Below are 19,954 nucleotides of genomic sequence, written 5' to 3'. Positions count from 1 at the left end.
TCTGCTGTCCGGGACCCGCCCAGGAAGCCTGTTTGATTTGGGAAAAGAGCTAGTCTGTCTCCACTCTGTGGCCGGATGGTCCCCCTTGGCCCCGAGGCATCTTTGATCTCGAGAAGGCGCTGATCATCCCGGGCGCACGTCCACTGCCTGCAGAGACAGTAGGCAGAGGTGTCCATGGCTGGACACAAGCTCAGAGCCGGGTCCCTGCACGAGCCCGTCGCCTCGCCGGCGTCCGCCTGGGTGGTTGCAGACACAGGGCCTCCTCCTCGGGTGGGCCGGAACCCACACATGGCGGAGGGTACGCGTCCTTCTGACTCCCAGCAGTGCTCGAGGGCACCCCCGGGCCTCGTGCACGTGGGCACCGCGGCAGTTGGATGTGCCCATGGCAGGGAGGCCCGCATCCCTGGGAACACTTCACAGCCACACCCAGCCCGTGGCAGCCTCCACATGACCCCAAGAGCGCTCACTGGAACAAAGCCAGGGAAGCCTCACACGGCAGGCTTGGTTGGGGCGGGGGACACAGGCATTGCCCACAAGTGGGGGGTCACGCTTCCAGAACGTGTCTGCGGGCAGCACATGGAGGGTCTGTGGGTCAGGAACCCCCAGGTGCCATCGGAGGAACCTCTTGGGGGGTTGGGTGCGAGTCCGTGTGGCATCCCCTCGAGCTTGGCAAGGATGGCTTTGGCTCCGCACGCCCTTTCCATGGGCCGGTGGGAAGTGGCTCTCCCCTGCACCCCCCGACCCCTCTAGGTCCCGCTCAGGGCTCAGCATCTGCCGGCGGGGGGGTTATTGTCAGGGTGACTGTCCTAGCTGCTTCCAGGGCCTCGTCTTCACGATAGCATGTGTGACGAGAGAGCAGCTGGGCCCATTCTGAAGACAGGGAAACTGAGGCTCAGAAAAGCCCACTCCCCTCCAGCGTGCACAAGCCCAGCCCACATGTGGTTTCTCCGCAGCAGAGTGTGCAGAGAGCATGGAGACCTTGACCAGGGGGGGTCTCGGTCTTCCTGGTGGCAGGAGACCCAGGACGGCCCTGACAGCAGGGCGGGCTCCGGAAGTGGTGGAGCAGAGGTCTGGCCGCGTGCCGTAGGACCCGCTGTCCTTGCTGCTGCCTGGGGAGGCCCCAGGCCCTTACACAGCAGTTACGTATGTGCCCAGACGGTATTAATGGTAAAAATATTTCATCTCTGAATCTGGCGGACAGAGTCTCTCAAGATAAAGTTCATTCCTTTTTTGTTTTTCTAAGAGCAGATCTATTTAAATGTGGTGCTTCGTGTGTCCTAAAAAATCTATTTCCACGGTTGCTTCCCTTGGCTGGGTCTGCGTGGCCCACCCTGTGGCTTCCCGGCACTGCGGCTTCGGGCTCTCCGCCTCCCTCTGCTCACAGCTGCGGACGCCCCTGGGCCCTGCAGCGGGGGGAGGGGTGGGGCTCAGGGCTGTGCACACAGAAGGTGCTCACATATGCTCGCTACGTGAGACGAATGACTTCGGGACGAGAGGAGTTGGGCTCTTCCCTCTCTGGGCTCAGGCTTTCTCTGTGGAAGACGGGGCACTGGCCCTGCTCCTGGGGCCCCCGACGGCCCACTTCCTGGGAGACCCCAGCATCCGCCCTCCCAGTTCAGTGCGGGGGTGTCCGAGTCCATCCCCGATCAGAGTCAGCTCCTGCGGGGGGCCGCCCAGGGGAGGCTTAGCAGCCATCCCAGAGCAGGTGGGTGAGGAGGGCTCAGAGCCCCGACCCCGGTTCCTGATGTGGTGCGGCCCACCGGCCTCCACATGGTCTGTCCTGGCTCTAGCCTGACGGGTGAACGGTCCTTATCTGTCGGGCCAACGCTGTGACCCCATGAGCCCGGGGCCGGGTGACAAAATCTGAAACTGCCGGAGGACCTGGGGTCCGCGTCCCCAGCAGCCACCACCCCCGTGGGGCTCCTCACATTTCAGTGAATTGCAACGATGCAAAGTCAACAATTTGGGGTGCCTGGGTGGCGCCGTTGGTCGAGGGTCCGAGTCTCGGTTTCGGCCCAGGTCGTGATCCTGCGGTTCCGGGGTCGCGCGCCGTGTCGGTCCTCGCCCGGTGGGGAGCCTGCTTCTCTGGCTCTCCTGCCCCTCCCCCTGCTTGTGCGCGCTGTCTCTCTACATAAATAAATCTTTAGTTAGACAATTCACGTCCTCAGGGTTCCTGGCTGGCTCAGTGGGTAGAGCATGAAACTCTTGATCTCAGGGTCGTGAGGTCAAAGCCCACGTGTGGGCCAGAGTTGACTTAAAGTTTAATAAATAAATTAAGACGCACCCACATCCCCGTCACACGGCCCACCTTCCAGGTGTCAGGACGGAAGTTCTACTGAGCGGGTGGCGGAGGCGCGTGCCCTCCTGCTCGGCATCGTTGCGAGTGCCGTTGGGTGCGGGGTGGGGGCGACCCCAGTCCCCGCCGGCCCCGTGGGCCCCGCTGCCCTGCTCCCCCGAGCCTCACGGCCGGGACACTGTGCATGCCTCCTGGAGGCGTCTCGGAAGAAAATGTCCGTTGGAAGGGATCTCCGGGCGCCGGGCTCAGCCCCTTCCCCCGGGGGGACGCGTCCAGCCGGACCACAGTGCCTGTTGCCCACGGGCTGACGTCTGCCCCCGCTCGTGCTCAGGCTGGAGCACAAGGTCCTGTGGGCGGACACAGGGTCCCTGTCACTAGGAGCGTGGACACTTGTCACATCCCACTCCTCTCCGGAGCCACGTCACCTCCGGGCTGTTGTGCGGGTCCAACGGGAGACATCGTCCCCTCCTGTCCGAGGCTACTGAGGACATCTGAGAGCTGCCCACGCTCCAGCCTCCAGGCCAGGCAGCGAGGGGACCCCGGGACCCCAGCCAGCAGCAGGCTCTTTGCCCCAGAAATGGGTTTTAGGGACTCCGGCTCCCCTTCTGCCCCAGCTAGGGCCAGACGGCAGGGAGGGGCGAGAAGACGCAACACGTTTCTCAAATGGCTTTACTTAGAACTCGCGCAGCGCACAGGTCTGCGGGTTTACGTGTGCTCCCAGGGCCGTCCAGCCAACACCACCGTCGAATTCCAGAACGGTCCAGAAAGGCAGCCACTACCGGTTAGTGGTCGTGTCCCGGGGTGCGCCCGCCCGGCCCGCCTGCCCGGCCCCGGCTCCGTCTACTGCGCTCAGGGACTCCAGGGCTTCAGCCTTTACAGAGATGGGGCTGCAAAGCAGGTGGCCTTGGCGACTGGCCACGTCCTGCTAGTGTGTGTTCGAGAACGCCCGTGCCGCGGCGCGTGTCAGCACCCTTGACCAGGTCTCGGCAGTGAGTTTGCACCTTCGTGCGCCGCTGGACGTCTGGGGTCCATCCGCATCTTGGCTCCGGGGAGTGTGGCTGCTGTGCTTGCTCACATGCGAACGTTTCCGTGGACGTGCGTCTTCGGTTCTCTTCGGCGCGCGCCTCAGAGCGACGTGACGGCGTGGGGAGCCGTCCGGCTGTACTCCCACGGGGCGTCCCCTCACACCCGCCGGCGGGACGAGGGCTCCGGCGGCCCTGCTTCCCACCCACGCCTGGTCTCTGCGCCTTCACCTCCAGCGGAGCTGCTGGGTGTAAGCCGGGTCTCCCCGCGGGTTCCGTGTCCCGGGGGCTCGTGCGGTGAGCGGCTTCCCACGTGCCGACCGGCCGATTATGCACGTTCTGTGGGAGAATGTCTCGCCCGATCATTTGCCCAGTTTTTCATTGGATTTTCTGCGTTTTTGTCATTGAGTTAGAAGAGTTCTTTATATATTCTGGATCCGAGTCCCTGCGCAGGGAGAGGCTCGGTGCGTCGTCCTTTTACATTCCTGGTGACAACATGTGCCATGCGCAGTGTCATTTCTGATGAAGGCCTGTTCTGTTTTTCCTCTTGTCGCTGTGCTTGTGGAGTCCGAGCGGAGGAACCGCTGCCCAACTCAAGGCCACCGAGTTTCTTACTGCCCCCAAGAGTCTCACGCTTCCATCTCTTACGTTTAGGCCGTTGGCTCCGTTAACTTCTGCGTATGGTGTGAGGTAGGGGTCCAGCCTCATTGCTCCGTGTGCGGACGGGCCGCTGGCTCAGCACCTGTGGCTGTAAAGCCCGTTCTCTCCCCACCGAGTCGCCGGGCTGCCTTGCCAGGAGCCGTGGACTATAAACGCAAGCGCTTACCTCCGGACGCCGCATTCCGTCCCGTTCGCCTGTGCAGCCCACACCGTCGTGGCTACCTCGGCTTCTAGGAACGCACGAGTCTGCCAATGTGCTCTCCTTTTCCAAGGTTGTTCTGGCTGTTCCGGGGCCCTCACATTTCTGTGTGAGAATTAGGATCAGCCAGACAATTTTGGCAATTTTGGCAAAAAAAAAAAAGACAGCTGGGGTGTGATAGGGGTTGCCTTGAATCAGAAATGGGACTTTACAGCCGTGTGGTTCTTTGCGAGATCTGTGGGAGACCCAGAGAGCCTTTCTCTAACGATGAGTTAAAACTGAAAGGTTGGTTCCTTTTATGGCCCCAAATGCACCGCCTTTCACCTCCCAGCCCCGTGCACTGTCGCAGAGAGACGAACCAAGGCCCACAGGTACGAGACAACAGAGCTCCACTGGGGACAGTTAGGTGCCCACAACCACAGACCCGGCCGGAGGTGGCCACGGCCACCCCACCACCTCGGCCACACTCCTGGCTGGGCCCTGCAGGGCGATGGTCACTCAACCAGGAGACAGAAGCTTCCGTTCCTTCCTGTGACCAAGGGGGTGACTCGGTGACGGTAGAGAGGACCCAGGAGGGGCTGGGGGCTCTCGGGCTCTCCTGTGGCCACAGAGGGCAGAGGCGAACACCCCCAGGCCCCCACCTGTCCCTCCTGCCAGCATCTCCGGGGCGGTTTTGTCTTGTTTATACGTCCGTCGTCCTGACCAGAGCAGGAAGGGTGGGCCAGCAGCTTTGCCCTCCGCTCCCCTTGGTGACCCTTCCAGTCTCTTACCCAGGACATGGGGGTAACACGAGTTCAGGGGCTGCTGTCCACCATGGCGACACAGACAGAGACGCGGGACACCCCCCACTAGCAGGCCTGAGCCCCGTCACCCGAACCAGCGAGCGCAGAACACGCAGGCTAACGGGACGGCCCGTTCCCAGCCACGCGGGGAGCCTGCCGAGGGCTGGAGCCTCCGCAGAAGATGTGCTTCCTGTCTCTCCTGCACGCGAGCCCCAAGCTCAGAGCCTCTGGCCGGAGCCTTCCTCTCCATCCAGGCCGGGAGGGCACAACGCAAAACCCAGATAAGTAGACCTTGAATGGCGGGTTTGGGCAGAGTAGTGGGTTAGTGGGGCGGAGAACTCAGGACAGCGGCGACACAGACTGCCCCGGCTCAGTCCGAGAGGATTGACTCCCTCGGGGCTGACGCCCTCTCCTCACGGGCTGACGGCCCCTCCCGTCAGCAGGAGCAGAGGACGGAGAGCGGCCCCCGAGCTCTCCTCCAGCCTCACAAACTCCTGCTCAGACGTCAACGCCCCCGCCGGTCGTCACCTTCTCGTGGAGAGATTTCTTTCCTTCCCCCGAGGCGGGGCACGGCCTATTGTGTGGAGTGTGGGTTTAGAGGGTCCTCGTGTCTGTGTGCCTCACGCCCAGTACTGCGTCCCCTTTGCACACCCATCGGTCCAGTGTGGAGCCCTCGGGGGAGGGCGGCCGGAGGAGGCTTGCCTCTCACCGCGGCAGAGGGAGGAGCACACACGTGTGGGCCGCAGAGGCCGTCCCGGGGTCTCCCCCGCACAACTCCGACCCTGGTGCAGACATCGGGGTCCTCTGACTTCAGGCGTGCGGTGAGGGGGGCGCCGGCGCCCACGTCCCCCCGCCGCGGCCCTGCATCTTGCTGGCCGCTCCCCTGGCCCCACCCCCAGAGGGCTCTGGTTTCTCCACGGATTCCCACCACACATCTTCCCAACCGCAGGAAGCAAGTCCATGTGAATATTTTCCCAACTTGTCCTCACTGACCATTACCCCAGTCCCCAGGAACTCACAGGAACTTTCCAGAAATCTCCCTTTATCTCCCAAAGCCCATCTGGTTCCATTTAAGGAGCCACCACACTTCCTCCTGTTTTCTGAGCCGCTGAGCCCAGCCTGTCTCCGAGCTGGGCCTCTCCTCCGGGTGGTGGGGAGCCCAGACCCTGTGAGCAGCTGCGGGGACTCCCTGTGTCCCCCACGCGGTGGGGCTGCCTCGGAGCCGGCAGGCAAGGCTCTTCCTTCCCTGCCTAACCCTGCGGCTGTCCCAGACCCGTGCCCAGGGCACAGGCCCCTCAGCACGAGGGACTGACCACAGATTCCAGCATCAAAGGGGTGTCCCCATGTGACCAGAGGGACCTGCCCCCCGGAGGCTCAGCTGTGGCCCCCATGGGTCCAGATGGCTGGCCGGCAGCCTCCTCCGTCTGACCGCATTCCTTCCCAGAGCTGCTGGGCTGAGCCAAGGGGCAGGGAGACGTTTGACGGAGTGACCGCTGCCCCCGTTGACGGCAAGGGCACTCCAGACGCCGTGCTCTGCCCAATGCTCTCGGGCCCTCCGGGGAGCCGGGAGGAGCCTCGCCAGGCAGCAGCACTTCTCACTGATTTGGGACCAGAAATTGCACCGTGAGACCTGGTGACCTTCTCCCCGAGCCCTTCGGAAAGTCAAGCCGCCGTGATTGTGCTGGCCGATGGCGGAAGCGTCCAGGAAGTGGGCCCACTTGTGCCCCATTCTCAGGAAGGAGACGCCTGGGCCTGTCCCATGACACCCTGGACTGCTGTCCCCCGCTGTGTAGCAGACAGGGCAGCAACAGTGTCTCAGAGCTGGTCCTGTGCCAGAGGGAGCGTCTGATGTGACCGTGTTTGGAGAAGTGTGCAGTGGCCACCCCCGGAGGGCCCCACGCCGGAGGGCAGCCAGGGCACGGAGCTGTCCCATGCTCACGGAATGACCTTGGCCATCTCACCGAGTCTGCGCAAAGCCCAGGGATACCCTGATCTTTGGAGGGAGCCCGGGTCTGGGGGGAGATGGGACGTGTGGTGTGTGGTGCGGAGCCGGCCCGGTCCCCCAGACTCGCGGTTCGGTTGTTTGTCCCTGGCTTGGGGCGGGGGCGGGGGCGGGGGGGGAGGAAGCACCGGCCTCCGGGGTGCTATGAGGGCCCGAGCGCGTCCTCCCGGGGCCCTGGGGTGCTGGATTTGGGTCCAGCCGCTGGGAGGCACAGGGGTGGAGTTGCTGCGGGCATCCACACAGGGCGAGCTCGTGGCCCCATCTTCCTGCCGGCTGCCAGCCTCCCCCTCTGTGGGGCCACCCCTCTGTGGGGGAGCCTGGGACAGGCGGCTCAGGGAGGCAGGCCTGCTGTCCCCAGCCAGGTGAGGCGTGTGTGCAGGCCCGACCCACCTCATAACCCACCCGAGGCCCGTGTCCTGTTGGCCTTAACACAGCTTGGGGGCCCTTAGAGACGGCGGGACCGGACCCCCATGCTCTCTGCATGGGGTACACGGGGGACCCCATGGACCCAGGGAGCCCCCTCAGGCAGAGCCATGTGCAGAGAGGACAGCGGCCCCTCTAAGGCCTCCCAAGGGAGGTGACCTGCCTGGAGAGGGAGGGTGCAGGCCCACTCACTGGCCAGGGCCGGCTGTCCCCTGTGCCGGGGAGCACCAGTACGCCCCCCGGCTCCGACGGGATCGGCGCACTCACTCTGCCCAGACACACTCGCTCAGTCCCTCCTGCCTGCTCCACGCCGCGTCCTGCCCCTTCCTGGGCACTAGTTCTGCCCTGCCTATGAGCACTGCCCCTCGTAAGCGTCAACACCCCAGGTTTGGGTGCACGCCGCTGGGATAACAGCCACCTGGCAGAGAACTTTCTGGCAACCACCATGGGGCAGGGGACCATTCCCCCTGGCAAAGGGAGCACTGAGGATATGCGGCCTGGAACTGCGCTGAGGGCCGAGGGTCGGAGCTGCTCCGAGCCTGTCCTGGAACTGCGCTGAGGGCCGAGGGTCGGAGCTGCTCCGAGACTGTCCGTCTCAAGGCTTTTGCTTCATAGACATTAAAAACTCTCTAGAGACAGACGGTACTGTCGCTGCTGGTCTTCTCTGCCAAGAATTCCTAACTGCACGGGAGAGGAGAAGTAATGTGCTAGAGGATGTCCCGGGCAGTATGACCTCTAGCAGACAAGGACAGGAGCCTCTCCGTGCGCCACAGGATATGGGTGACCCCAGCCATCACCACAGGAAGTCACGGGGACCAAGCTTGTGGCCCTGCAGGTCCCAGACCCGCAAGGCAGGCAGGAGAATTCCCAGGAGCTGACGCCGAAGGCTAGAGGCGGGGTTTCTTCATCTCGAGGAAATCTTGGTGTTTGTTCTTGAATCCTTTGCCTGACTGGACGAGGCCCACCCACCCTGTGGCACGTCATTCCTCGGGGTCACCTGATGCTAGTGGTTGCCTACATCCCGGACACTTCACAGCAGCACCCAGATGAGTAGGGGAGGACAGCCTGGTCAGGCGGGCAGGCCACAGAAGCCACAGGCCCTCTGCACCTCCCTGTCCCTACCTCTCCTTCCCCGCTTCTGGGTGGTGTGTCCTGCACAGACAGGGCCCGAGGACTTCAGAGCTGAGCCCTGGAATCCCCCCACCCACGTTGCCCCCAGAAAACCAAGCCCCCAAGAAGAAGTGACTTGCCCCTGTTGCCACGGTCAGTCTCCGGCAGACTTGGGCCAGCGTCTGCTGCAACTGTCCACGCCCCACGAGATGTGGTACCAGAGGCCAGCCCCTGGGAGCCGTGGTGATCCGTCGCCCTGCCCTCTCTCGCACTGTGGTCCGGGCTTGTGAGTGCTCACAGACCCTGGTAGGAGCCGCCCGTAGCTGCCCTTGCTAGTGGAGAAAGCCAGAGTCGTGACTTTCTGGTATCAAGCAGGACTCGTGGCTCTGGCTGCCACACGGGAGCAGCCGTGGCCAGTCCACTTGGGCTGGGGGCCTTATGGGGAGGGTTTGTGAGGGGTGGGCTGAGGCCACCAGTCCCAGTGCCCCGGCCACCACCTCTCTGCTGCTCCAGCTCCACAGCGTGGAGGTGACCCATGCATCCACAGTTCCCACAGTGGGAGAGTGCATGTGACAGACAGGGCACAGGTGCCTGCAGGCCCAGGAGTGTGAGGCCCAGAACCCAGCGACTCCAGGCAGTGCCCAGGAGAGGGAGCTCAGCTGTGAGGGCCAGTGTCCCTGTGAGGGTGGGACCGCACAGCAGGCCACCTGGCCATAGCCGTGCAGCTCTTGGCTGCCACTGCCATTGCCTCGGGTCCGAGGGGGGCTTCAATGTGCCCGTCTGCAACATGGGGACATCAGTCCCTCCACGCTGTGCAAGCAGATGCCAGGCTAAGTGACCACTGGCCATCTTGGACTTCACACAGCCAGCCCCCAGGCTCTCTGTGCGGCTCAGCGGGGACGACCCCCTGTTCTCGTAGACTGTAAAGTGCGGGGTCCCCCCGTCCTCGTAGACTGTAAAGTGCCAAGGGACTGGGGGCTGAGGCTGCTCCGTCTGCCCCAATGTCGCGGCCGTGCTGTGTGTGCCTACACTGCGCCCCCATGAGTCAGCGTGTTTGCACCAGCCCCTGCAGGGGGACAGGAGGGCCCTGTCACGACCTGGAGTGGCAGCCGCTTAACCCGTGAGCCTGGAAGTCTGATGGCTGCGGCCCTCGGACCCGCTCCACTCCGTATTTGGGGAGCGGCGGGTGTCTCGCAGCAGCAGGAGGCCCCTGCCGTCCACGCGGCCCGGACAGCAGGGGAGGCCGGGGCAGACCAGCAGCTGCCCCCCCCCACCCCCGCAGAGTCTCCCACCCGCTGACCCCCCTGAGGACGTTGCGGAGGGGAGGACCTCCAGGACCAGCCCCTCTCTGTGGTGGTCATGGTCACACACAAGGACAGACCTGCCCTGCCCCTGGCCCACGCCAGACCCCCGTCCACGCTCCCACACTCAATTGCCCCCACTCCTGCGCGCCAAGTGAACTCTTGTTTCCATCTGACCTGGGAGCACAATGAGGCACAGAGAGGGCAGCAAATCGCCCTGGGTTCTGCAGCCGGCGTGACGGAGACTCGACGGGCCTGTGATCTCGGGGGCCTGCCAGTCTGCACTTGGGCAGGGCTTGGGGGAACCTCTGGACGGGGGTCACAGGATCCCCCTGCAAGACGGGTGCCTCCACAGCTGGCCGGGCCCGCCGCGTCAGCTGCCAGCGCCTCTGCCCGAGCCGTCCCCGGGAGCCAGGAGCCCAGGAGGCAGAACGGGGGTTGCCAGTTTCTCAAGCCTGGGCCTGGACACTTACTCAGGTCCCTTCTGCCACTCTGTTTTGGTCAAGTCCAGATGGCCGAGGGAAAGGGGCAGAGGGCGCACATGCCCCCCGTGGGAGAGCGCGAGAGAACGCGGGCTGCGTCCATCTGGCCGCTGACCCGTCCAGAGCTCTGCGGGTGGCTGAGGGGGCACCCAGCCCTCCTTCCGCCCCAAGCTCCAGCCTCCTCACCTATAAGGTGACAGGGACAGGGCTGGACCTGGTGCCCCACGGCGTCCTGTCTGCGAGCTGCTCACCCCACCCTGGAAACCTGGCTTCATGTGTCTCCGCTCCCGCCAGGAGAACTTTGGGTTTTCAGGGCTCTTCCCTGCAGGACCAGCTGGTGGCTCCTGGGGGTGCTGGGAGGGGCTGAGAGCTCCCCTTCTGAAGGCCCACAAGGAGGACTCAGCCCCCTAGTCAGGCGTGGGTTCAGGGCTTTCCTTCCAAAAACAGCTGGCGCTCGCCCACATAGCCACAGGACCATGGCTTGGAATAGCTGTTTAGACCATGCCTGGGCCCCGCGCTCAGCATCGAGTGTCCCTGACGATGTGTCACGGTCCCAAACCCCAGCTGCCTGGCCAGGGGGTTCCCTGTGGGGGCATCACGCATCGATGGAGAGCGCCTGCACACGGTGTGACTCCAGGTCCCCGGGTCGAGAGGACATCAGGGAACCTACAGTGTGAGGCCAGCAGGGAAGTCCCAGGGCAGAGACAGGCACTGCAGGGGAGCCTGGAGACCATGGGGGCTCAGTACCTCCCGCTTCTCCCTTGTACAATGACCCGAGTGGACACCAAAGGAAGTGTGCCCCTTTCTGCGTGCAGACTGTGCTCTGAATTTAAACGTAATTTTAAACGTTTTTTAAAGGAAAAATGTTATCCTGCCATCAACTCTGACTTGGCTAAAGCATACAACCTCTCTGAACACCCATTTCCTTACCTGTGAAAATGTGGGGGTAATGGTAGTACCTTCTTCTCAGCCCCCTGAGAAAACATCGCTGGTGCCCCCTGCCCGGGGCCTGGCCCGGTCCGTGAATGTAAGGTCTTGCCGCCGAAATAAACATTGCCAGCCCCAGCACAAGAGCAGTGGGTGACATGTTCTGCTGAAGAGCCTCGGCCCAGCACAGCATCTCTATGGTGTCCTGGACCCTGGTCTTCCCTGATGCTCTTGTTTCTGCAACCCCTGGCTTTGCCTCCTGGTGCAAAATAACTGCCTCAGCGCTTGCCATCACAGCTCTTCTCCACCCCCCAAACCCAGTCGCAGGCAGAGGAGGATAGCACTGGTGTCACACACGTCACTTCCATGCACCAACCAGAACCAGGTACATGCCACGCGCCACATCCGGTTGCTGGGAAAACTGGGAGGTGGACTCTTCCTCTGGGCCAGGGCCCATGGAAAGTTCTAGAAGGAGAACCCACCCAAGCCCAGAGGGGATTCCGAGCTTACCCAGTGTGTGTCCACAGGCTGTACTTTCCCAGTGCGTTTTCACAGCGAGCACATCACAGGCTGAAGACCAGGAACTAACGGCAAACGAAACGCAACACGTCCACACCACAGAGCGCTGTTCTGCCGTAAGAAGGAAGGAAGCCTGCCGCAGGCCACAGCGCAGTGAGCCTCCAAAACGCCACGCTGCGCCACAGGGACCAGTCACAAAGGACCACGTGATGGGGTCCCCTTCCCACGGAGGGTCAGAGAGGCAAACCGGCAGAGAAACAAAGCAGACCAGTGGTCACCAGGGGCTGGGGGAGGGTGCGAGCCCGAATGCTAATGGGGAGGGACGGCGTCTGGATGACGGGAACGTCCCGGAGTTCCATAGCGGTGACGGTCGCACGTGAGGGCACTGTGCGCTTGGAAAGGGGACATGTGACAGTGTGCGAATTATATCTCAATGATAAACAAACAAACCGAAGAAACTAATAAGTTAGAACCACATGATGGCTGCTCATTTCTGGCAAGTCGTGGGGCTGTGCCCTGGCGCGCCCTTCCCTGGGACTCCTGGCCATGGCGGGTGCAGACCCCTGGGCCTCCCCCCGCACCCCTCCAGGAAGGCCACAGCCATGGCCCGGCAGTGAGGTCTTCTGAACATGCTCATGTGGCTTTCTTCCGCCGTCAGCAGGCCTTCGAGGTTTCGAAAATTGTACAAACTAAAGTAGCAATGATCATAAGCACAAAACTGCAGACAGTTTTGTGTCTCTGGTGGCAGAGACTTCTCTTTCCCCCGCGGCGTGCAGCCCTGCTTGTCCTGAAGTCACAAGAGAAAGTGTGGAAGTCCACGCAGAGGAACGTAGCTCTGGCAGTGTCCGACCACGGCCAGGATGCCCCCGCCCCGCCCCTGGGGCTGGGGTGGGTGCGAGACAGGTGATGAGGCAGGTCACACCCTCCCCTTCACTCTTTGTTTTGGCAAAATAGCTAGGAATTCTGCTAAAAGGAGGGAATTCAAAGAATTTAGGAATTTCTAGCCTGAGTCAGCCTTGCACTTTGCTGGGTAGGTGGCCTGGTGGCCTGTGGGCGAGCCCGAGCACAGTGCGTGGGGTGCTCAGAAGCACCGGGTGCAGCTCCTCGTCCTAGGAGGTGAGGGGCCAGAGTCCTTCTGTCCCTGTGTCTGTCCCGCGGATGCCCTCAGAGGCGCGCTGCACCCGGGTCTGTGTGGCCAGGTCTCGGAGGGGTCGGAGACCACACCACAGTGGTTTCAGTGTTGCCCTCCTAACTGGGGGCACAGCACATACCCCGTCCTGCCACTAGACCAAAGGGTCAAGAGCCAGGTGCCTCCTGCAGGGGGGTCCCCAGGGGGACGCCAAGGGGACTCCAGCCCCAGAGACTGTGGGCCACAGTTTGCTTCCAAGGGCCTCCCCGCTCGCAGACCACGCCGGGCCTCCTTTCTGCCCTCCAGCCGCCAAGCGTCCCGCTCCTGTCCATGCCCAGCACTCTGCACCCTGACCAGAGGCTCGGGGCCGGGCTGCTCAGGCCGGCTGAGTGGGCAGCACTGACCCACCTCGACCCGGTCCCAGGCCTCTCCCCGAGTCAGCACGATCCTGTCCAGGCGCATCTTCCCCAGAGCAGGTGACAGAGTGGTAGCTGGCTATCGGAAGGCAGCCAGCCTGTGCAGGCCGCTGGGTTCCCTTCCCCTCACCCAGGGCACCGCCTCGAGGCAGCCCTCCATGGTGTCTGCCAGCTGCTTCCGGAGAGCACGCCCTGCTGCAAGAAAGCCCAGGTCCTGCTCTGCAAATGGGGGCATCTCTGAGAGGACCCCTGGCTCGGGCCCTCATCCCTGCAGGTGCTGGGACTTTGGACGACGAGTGGTCATTTCCTTTTTAAGCCACTGAGCCACCCAGATGCCCCGCGGTCATTTCCTTTTTAAAGGGACTGTGGCTGCGTCTAAACCGACAGCGACGTGCCGGGAGCCGGGAGACGGGCTGGGTGCAGCACACGGCCTCGCCGCCGGCCCCGTGGCTGCCGGGATGCAGAGACACGTGTGCAAGGGCAACAGGAGGCCAGCCCCTAGGGACACAAAGGGAGTGACATCTCTGGGATGTCCCCCTGCCCCATGCAGGCAGGCAGCGGAGAAGTGTCCAAGCGACAGCTGTCGGGCGGGAACACTGAGCTGGCAGCCTGGCTGAGGCCGGACCAGAGCTGTGCCCACTGGCCGGCGGGGGTACCAGGGCACCTTCCCATTGTGGTCCCCAGGGACGTGGGAGGCTTCCAGTGAGGCCTCAAGAGCCTCCTGCGAAACCACACCAGCAGCCAACCGGGGCACTTTGAGTTTTCCTGGGAAAAGTATGGAGGACCAGATGGTACCATGATTGCGGGGGTAGCAGCCTCAGGTTCTGTGTCCAGAGAGAGGCTGCATGTGGGCTGGGGGATGAGGGTCCTCCTCCCAGGACCCCCCTGAGGCCAGGCCAGTACATCAGCCAAAACCATCATCACCACCATCACCATCACCACCATCACCATCATCATCACCATCATCACCACCATCATCACCACCATCATCACCACCATCACCATCATCACCATCATCACCACCATCACCATCATCACCACCATCACCATCATCACCATCATCACCACCATCATCACCACCATCACCATCACCACCATCACCACCATCATCACCACCATCACCATCATCACCATCACCACCATCATCACCATCATCACCATCACCACAGTCAACACCATCACCATCACCATCACCACAACCATCATCACCATTATTCTCACCATCACCACCATCATCATTCACATTCCCCTCTGTGGAGACTCACATGAGTCCTGGAACTTCAGGTCCCAGGGTTTGGGGACAGTCCCCTCTTTGTTCACAGGAAGACAGAGGTCCAGTGTGGCAGCACTTTGGGTCCTGAAGCTGGCTCTAGCTCTGGCCCCTTGCTCATGGCCCTCCCCTAGCGTAGGCCTTCGGAGCTCCAGAGTCCCTTTCGGCTAACGACTGTCCTCCTGGCCTCGGGAGCAGCCACAGGGGACGGGGCTCTTGCCATCCATCCCTTCCTTGGTGTTTGGTTGTCATCAGCAAAGCCACTGAAAGGGTATTTCAGGAACAAACAGAACTGTGCTTTCCGACAGATGAAGGATGGAGGATGAGTCAGAGGGAACAACGTTCCACATGCGCCGTCCCAGGAGGCATGACAGGCTCAGGTTTCAGTGTGGTGTCCAAGAATGCTGCGGCTCATGCAAGAGGGTGACGCCGTCCGTGTGGGGGGCTGGCCGGAGCGCCTGGGGCCCAGGAACACCCGTGGGAACCCCTGACACAGCTTCTGGCTCACCCTCCGCCCAGCCCCGGGGGCTCTCGTGGCTGCACGGGCCCCTCCGTGGTGGGGCCTGCCTTGCAGTCCTCACAAGTCTTGCCTGGGGCTGGCACTGGGTCCTGCTGTGGCTCTGAAGCCAGGCCGCCCCGGGGGCCGGGGGCAGGGGCAGTGTTTAGCAGGACAGACCCCTCCGTGCACCAACCATGGGCAGCCACCAGGGGCGCCCCTGCTGCAGCCCACGGCGTGTGCACCGGGAAGGGGCGGGCTGCGGGAAGGGACTGCGGGACCCGCTCCGGTACCCAGTGCGCAGCTCCATCACTCCCCAGCTTCGAAATCCTTCCACGGCTGTGTGCGGACCATCGCTGTGCATACTGTGAGCCCACTCCACGGTGAGCGGACTGAGGGCTCAGGTTGTCCCTGCAGTCTGGGCCTCTGAGCCCCGGGGCTCCTGCCTCCCAGCCCGCAGTCCCTCCCACGGGGTACGCTCCCAGCGCGTGAGGCCCACCCGGCCGAGCTCCCGCCACCCCTTCTGCGGCCGCCCCTTGCAACTTGGCCATGAGCCTCGGTGGGAGGAGCCGGCTGGGCCTGCAGCTCGCCCTGGCCACGCTCTGGCCTTCATGGCAAAAGGGGCGTCCTCGTGTCCACTGTCCTCCTGGAGGGCCCCCGTTGCCCAGTCCTGGGGACCAGAGGGCACAGCCAGCTCGGAGAGGGCTCTCAGTTTGCTGGTCACGGGAGAGGGGTCCCCAGGTGACTCGGGGCGACAGTTAGGAACTTGAGACACTTCCAGTCTGAGGGACGCAGGGATGGAGACGCGCCAAGAAAACTGTGCAGGACCCTCTCGGCGGCACTGCCTTCTGGGAGGAGCTTCTGTTCCAATGCTGCAGGCCCAGGAGGCTCCCGGCCCCGCTGCCAGTGGGGGCGGGGCTTGCAGGTGCCTAGCAGGAGGGTGAGTGGCCCCGGCGGTCAGCGTGAGCTTAGAGGCAGCCGCAGTGAACGTGGGAAGGGGGGGCAGGCGAGACATCTGAACAGCGGGGTCACAGCGTCGTCCCCGCTTCCTGGGAGGCAGAGACATCCCTGCCGGGCACCGTGCAGTGGAGCTGGCCCCTGAATGGCCCTCGGTGCTTCCCTTGCCCTCGTGTGCACACCCAGCCACCGTGCCTGCCGCCCCCGTCTAGAGGGTCTCTGAGACGTCATCAGCTGCCTGAAGAGCCCATCCCCGCCCAGACGCCGGCGGGTTTGCTCTGGTGAAGAAGCCGCAGCCACTCCCACGGGGTTGGGATTCTCACGATTCTGCGTCCGTGGTCCGCTTCTCCAGGCGGGTCCCGGGCAAATACCCGGACATCTGCTCCCCTCGCTCCTGACGGTTTACACCAAGCGCAGCTCTGCCGAGCCGCGGGGAGCCCTGAGCCCCATCCTGCTGGCACCTTCAGGGACACGCTGCGAGAAGGAGGGGTCAGAGGCCGAGCCGCCCGGAGGAGGCCTGACGCCGGAGGAGGCTGCGGCGCCGTCGGGCCCATGGGTGTGAGAGTGTCACTCACGTGAGACCCGCTGGGAGCCGTGACCATGTCCGCTCAGCTCCACACACCTTACTGCGGACCCCCTGCTCCAGGCCCAGATCAGGTCTGGGGGGTGATGGCGGAGACGCACCCCCCCAGGTGACTCTGACCTGCAGGAAGGGCGTGGAGCCCATGAAGGCCTGTCCGCATGGACGCTCAGCCTGGGCCTTGGGTTGGGATGAGGGTCCCCGCAGATCTGAATCGAGGTGGGCCCCAACTCCAGCACCGGTGTCTGAGAAGCAGCAGAGGGGACCCTGAGACACAGACACAAGGGAGGCAGAGGTAGAGTGACATGGCCCAGGGACGCCTGGCATCCCAGCAGCGAGGAGGGGCAGGAGGGACCCTCCCCTGGGGTCCCTGGAGGGAGCGTGGCCCAGTGATGCCTGGAGCTCAGACTGTGGCCCGCAGGACAGCAAGCAGATAAGCGTCCCCTGCTTTGAGCTGCTGGGAGTTCATAGCGTTTCCTGGCAGCCTCAGGACCTTGCAGGGCGGTCAGCTCGCTTGACCAGGGTGGGGTGGGGTGTGGTGAGAACGGCCACGTCCAGTCCGGGAAGGGTTCGAGGTGCAGAGTGACCTGGGGACACGCCAGCCCCGAGAAGCGCTAGGCCCGGAAAGGCGGCCGAGCACGTGGAGGCCGCCGGGCCCGGAGCCCGCAGGATGTGTAGTCCTTGGAGGGCCTTGGCATGCAGCCAGTCTCTGTGCCTGGCTCCCACGGCCTCTCCTCTGTGTGTGCCCTCTTGTGAGGACCCCGTTGTGGGCTCGGGCCCACCCTCCTCCGTGTGACCTGGTCTTAACTCCGTTCAAGAGAACCACACTCACGGGTTCTGGGCTGACGTGCATCGTTGGGGGCAGGGGGTTGCCAAGGGTGTCCCAGGGAGCAGAACCTGCCCAGAGGCCACAGCCTGAGCTCCCGGGAACCTAGGACTTGGGCCCCCCAGCCCGGGAGTGCCCTGGTCTGCACCTCCCAGCTTTACCTGGGCCACATGGCGCTTTACCTCCTGGGGGGGTGCCGCCTGCAGGAGCCGGCTGGCCTGCAGCCTCGCCGCCCTCGGGGCCTCCCCGGTCGTCTGTGGCTTCGCTCAGCATCGTCCTGGCAAAGTCATCAGCTTGAGCCCTGCCGCCTCTGCTAACGATGATGCCTGGCGTCGGCCGGTCACTTTACAAAGTGCTCTCCCAGGCCTGTCTGCTCAGCCTGCAGCCCCTCCCCGCAGCCCCTCCTGCCTCCCTGGCCAGCGCCCAGCCACTGCTCCCAAGGACCAAGGACTGTCACCTACCCGTGGGGGCTGCTGTCAGGGCAGACGCGGCCATGGGTCCCTAGGCAGACCCGGAAGGAGAGCCGATGGCCGGGCTATAGGGGTGTTGTCGGGCCCCTCCGTGGTGCAGCCAGCAAGGTTCCACCTGCTGGAAATTGGCACCTAGAGCCATTTCTGGAAGAGCCGTGGCATTAACTATCGCATGCAGTGTAGCTTCAGGTCAGTGCCAGGACGGGTTCATCCCACGTGGCACGGTCCCTGCCTCCGCACACAGGAAGGGGGGTGGCCAGTGGGCGAGCTCAGCTTGGGCTCACTACTGGGTAACACAGCGCCACGGCTGGAGGGACTGGGGGCTCCTGGGTGGTGGTGACGAAGCTTGTGCCGTGGCGGTCAGGGGCCGACGGGCCGGTATGGAGCGTCCGAGACGGCTTCGCGTGCAGGACGGGCGGCAGCTGGGCTGGGGCTGACCCGTCCCCCCTGGGCCTGCAGCACGGGGGGCTTCGTGGTCAGACTCCCGGCACGCGTCAGCCAGGAAGAAGTGACTGTAACACATCCAGAGGCTTCACGGGGGGTCCTAGGGCCGGCGCTCCAGGAGACACGGGGGCTGGAACTAAAGGCGTGTTCCAGGTTTCAGGTGGGGGGAACAGGCCAGAAACCTGCGAGGTTCCACACTCGCTCCCAGGGAACCACGGCCACGGCCAACAGTGTCTAGCCATCCACAGCCGACTGGCTGTTCAGCTGAGAGCCACCCGGAGCGGTCTCAGCCCCAGCAGGAGGTCGGCTTCCAGAAGGTGCTTCCTCTGTACCCTCCCGGCCCGTGCTGACCCCTCCCCGGAGCGTGTTCTCTTACAGGAGACCAGACCCTCCAGAGGGGCAGGGCCTGGGTGGGGGAGGGGCTGGTGTCCAGGCCAGGGAGCACAGCTGCAGGGCTGCTGGCCTCCACCCCAGGCCCACTCCCCCCTGGCCTGACCACACAATCCCTTCCTCCAACCTAGAGGTTGCAAACTTCCTATAAAAGGCCAAAGAGTGATAAATCTTTTAGGCTTTGCAGGCCACATATGGCCTCTGTCTCTGTCTCTGTCTCTCTCTCTTCTTTTTTAACAATCCTTTAAAAATGCAAAAACCATTCCTCGCTCCCAGGCTGTCCGGAGCGCCGGCTTCAGGCTCTGCCCTGTCCGCGACTGCCCGCCAGCTCATGGAGCGCCCACTGCCTGCTCGGGCTGGCAGAGCAGCCCTCGGCCCTCCTCCCCTGCCCGACAGACGGTGACGGCTCTCCTTGTTCGCTGCCGTCCATGCCGTCCAGGGACCCCACCGCTGACCCAGGGCCGGGTGGCTGGAGAGAAGTCCGAGACGGTTAAAGGAGCCCTTTCCTGCCTCTAGCTCAACCACGGTGGGGACAAGTGACCCAGGACTTCCCCTCCCTGAAAGCCTGAGCACCACCCCAGCCCCATGCAGCGTCTGCAGGCCCAAGGGAAGGGGCCTGGCTCAGCCCATGGGTGCACCGTCTGGCCCTGTAGCCTGTGCAGGTAGCTCGATCACTCCGCTGACATCCAGAGGTGAGCCCTGTGCCGGGCACGGGGCACAGAGTTTCCATGACAGAAATGATATATGAGTGCAGCAGTGGGAGTGTGCAGACAGCCCCCAGCGGCCAGGGAGCAGCCCAGGAAGGCTTCCAGGAGGAGGGAGCAAGTGGACAAGAAATGGCACATAGGACCCTGATTCATGGCTCCTTCTTGGTTCTAGATGGCCTGGAGACTCCCACCTACCCCTGTGGGTCGCCACTTCTGGGGCCTATCTGCAGAACATTCTAGGCATCCTCTGACCACCACCTCAGGGCTCCTGAGGCCTAAGGAGGGACAGGGACTCACCTGGGTCACACGAAAGGTCACAACAGAGCCAGGGCCGGGATTCCAGGTTCTGGGTCAGGGGCTGCTGGCGCCTCACGAAGGGCCTGCCCTGCCCAGGGTCTGGGGGTAGGTCCAGGGACCCTCGTCTGGGGGCCTGGGGAGGCGTGGGCAGCCTCTCACTGTCCTGGCCCCGCCTGCTGGCCTGGGCCCTCCGGCAGCAGGGCCCTGGGGACTGCACATGAGGAACCACGTCGGGCAGGAAAGCATGTT

General features: G+C 63.6%; 1 long non-coding RNA gene across 1 annotated transcript in view; it reads left to right on the top strand.

Moving 5' to 3' along the window:
- LOC309853512 overlaps positions 1 to 19,954 on the top strand; it is a 108,323-nt gene that overhangs the window by 86,493 nt on the left and 1,876 nt on the right. The gene's annotated exons all lie outside the window — the stretch shown is intronic.

The sequence above is a fragment of the Mustela nivalis genome, assembly GCF_964662115.1.
Source record: "Mustela nivalis genome assembly, chromosome: 18".
Classification (NCBI taxonomy): Eukaryota; Metazoa; Chordata; class Mammalia; order Carnivora; family Mustelidae; genus Mustela; species Mustela nivalis.
This window is presented reverse-complemented; position numbering and strand designations above follow the sequence as displayed.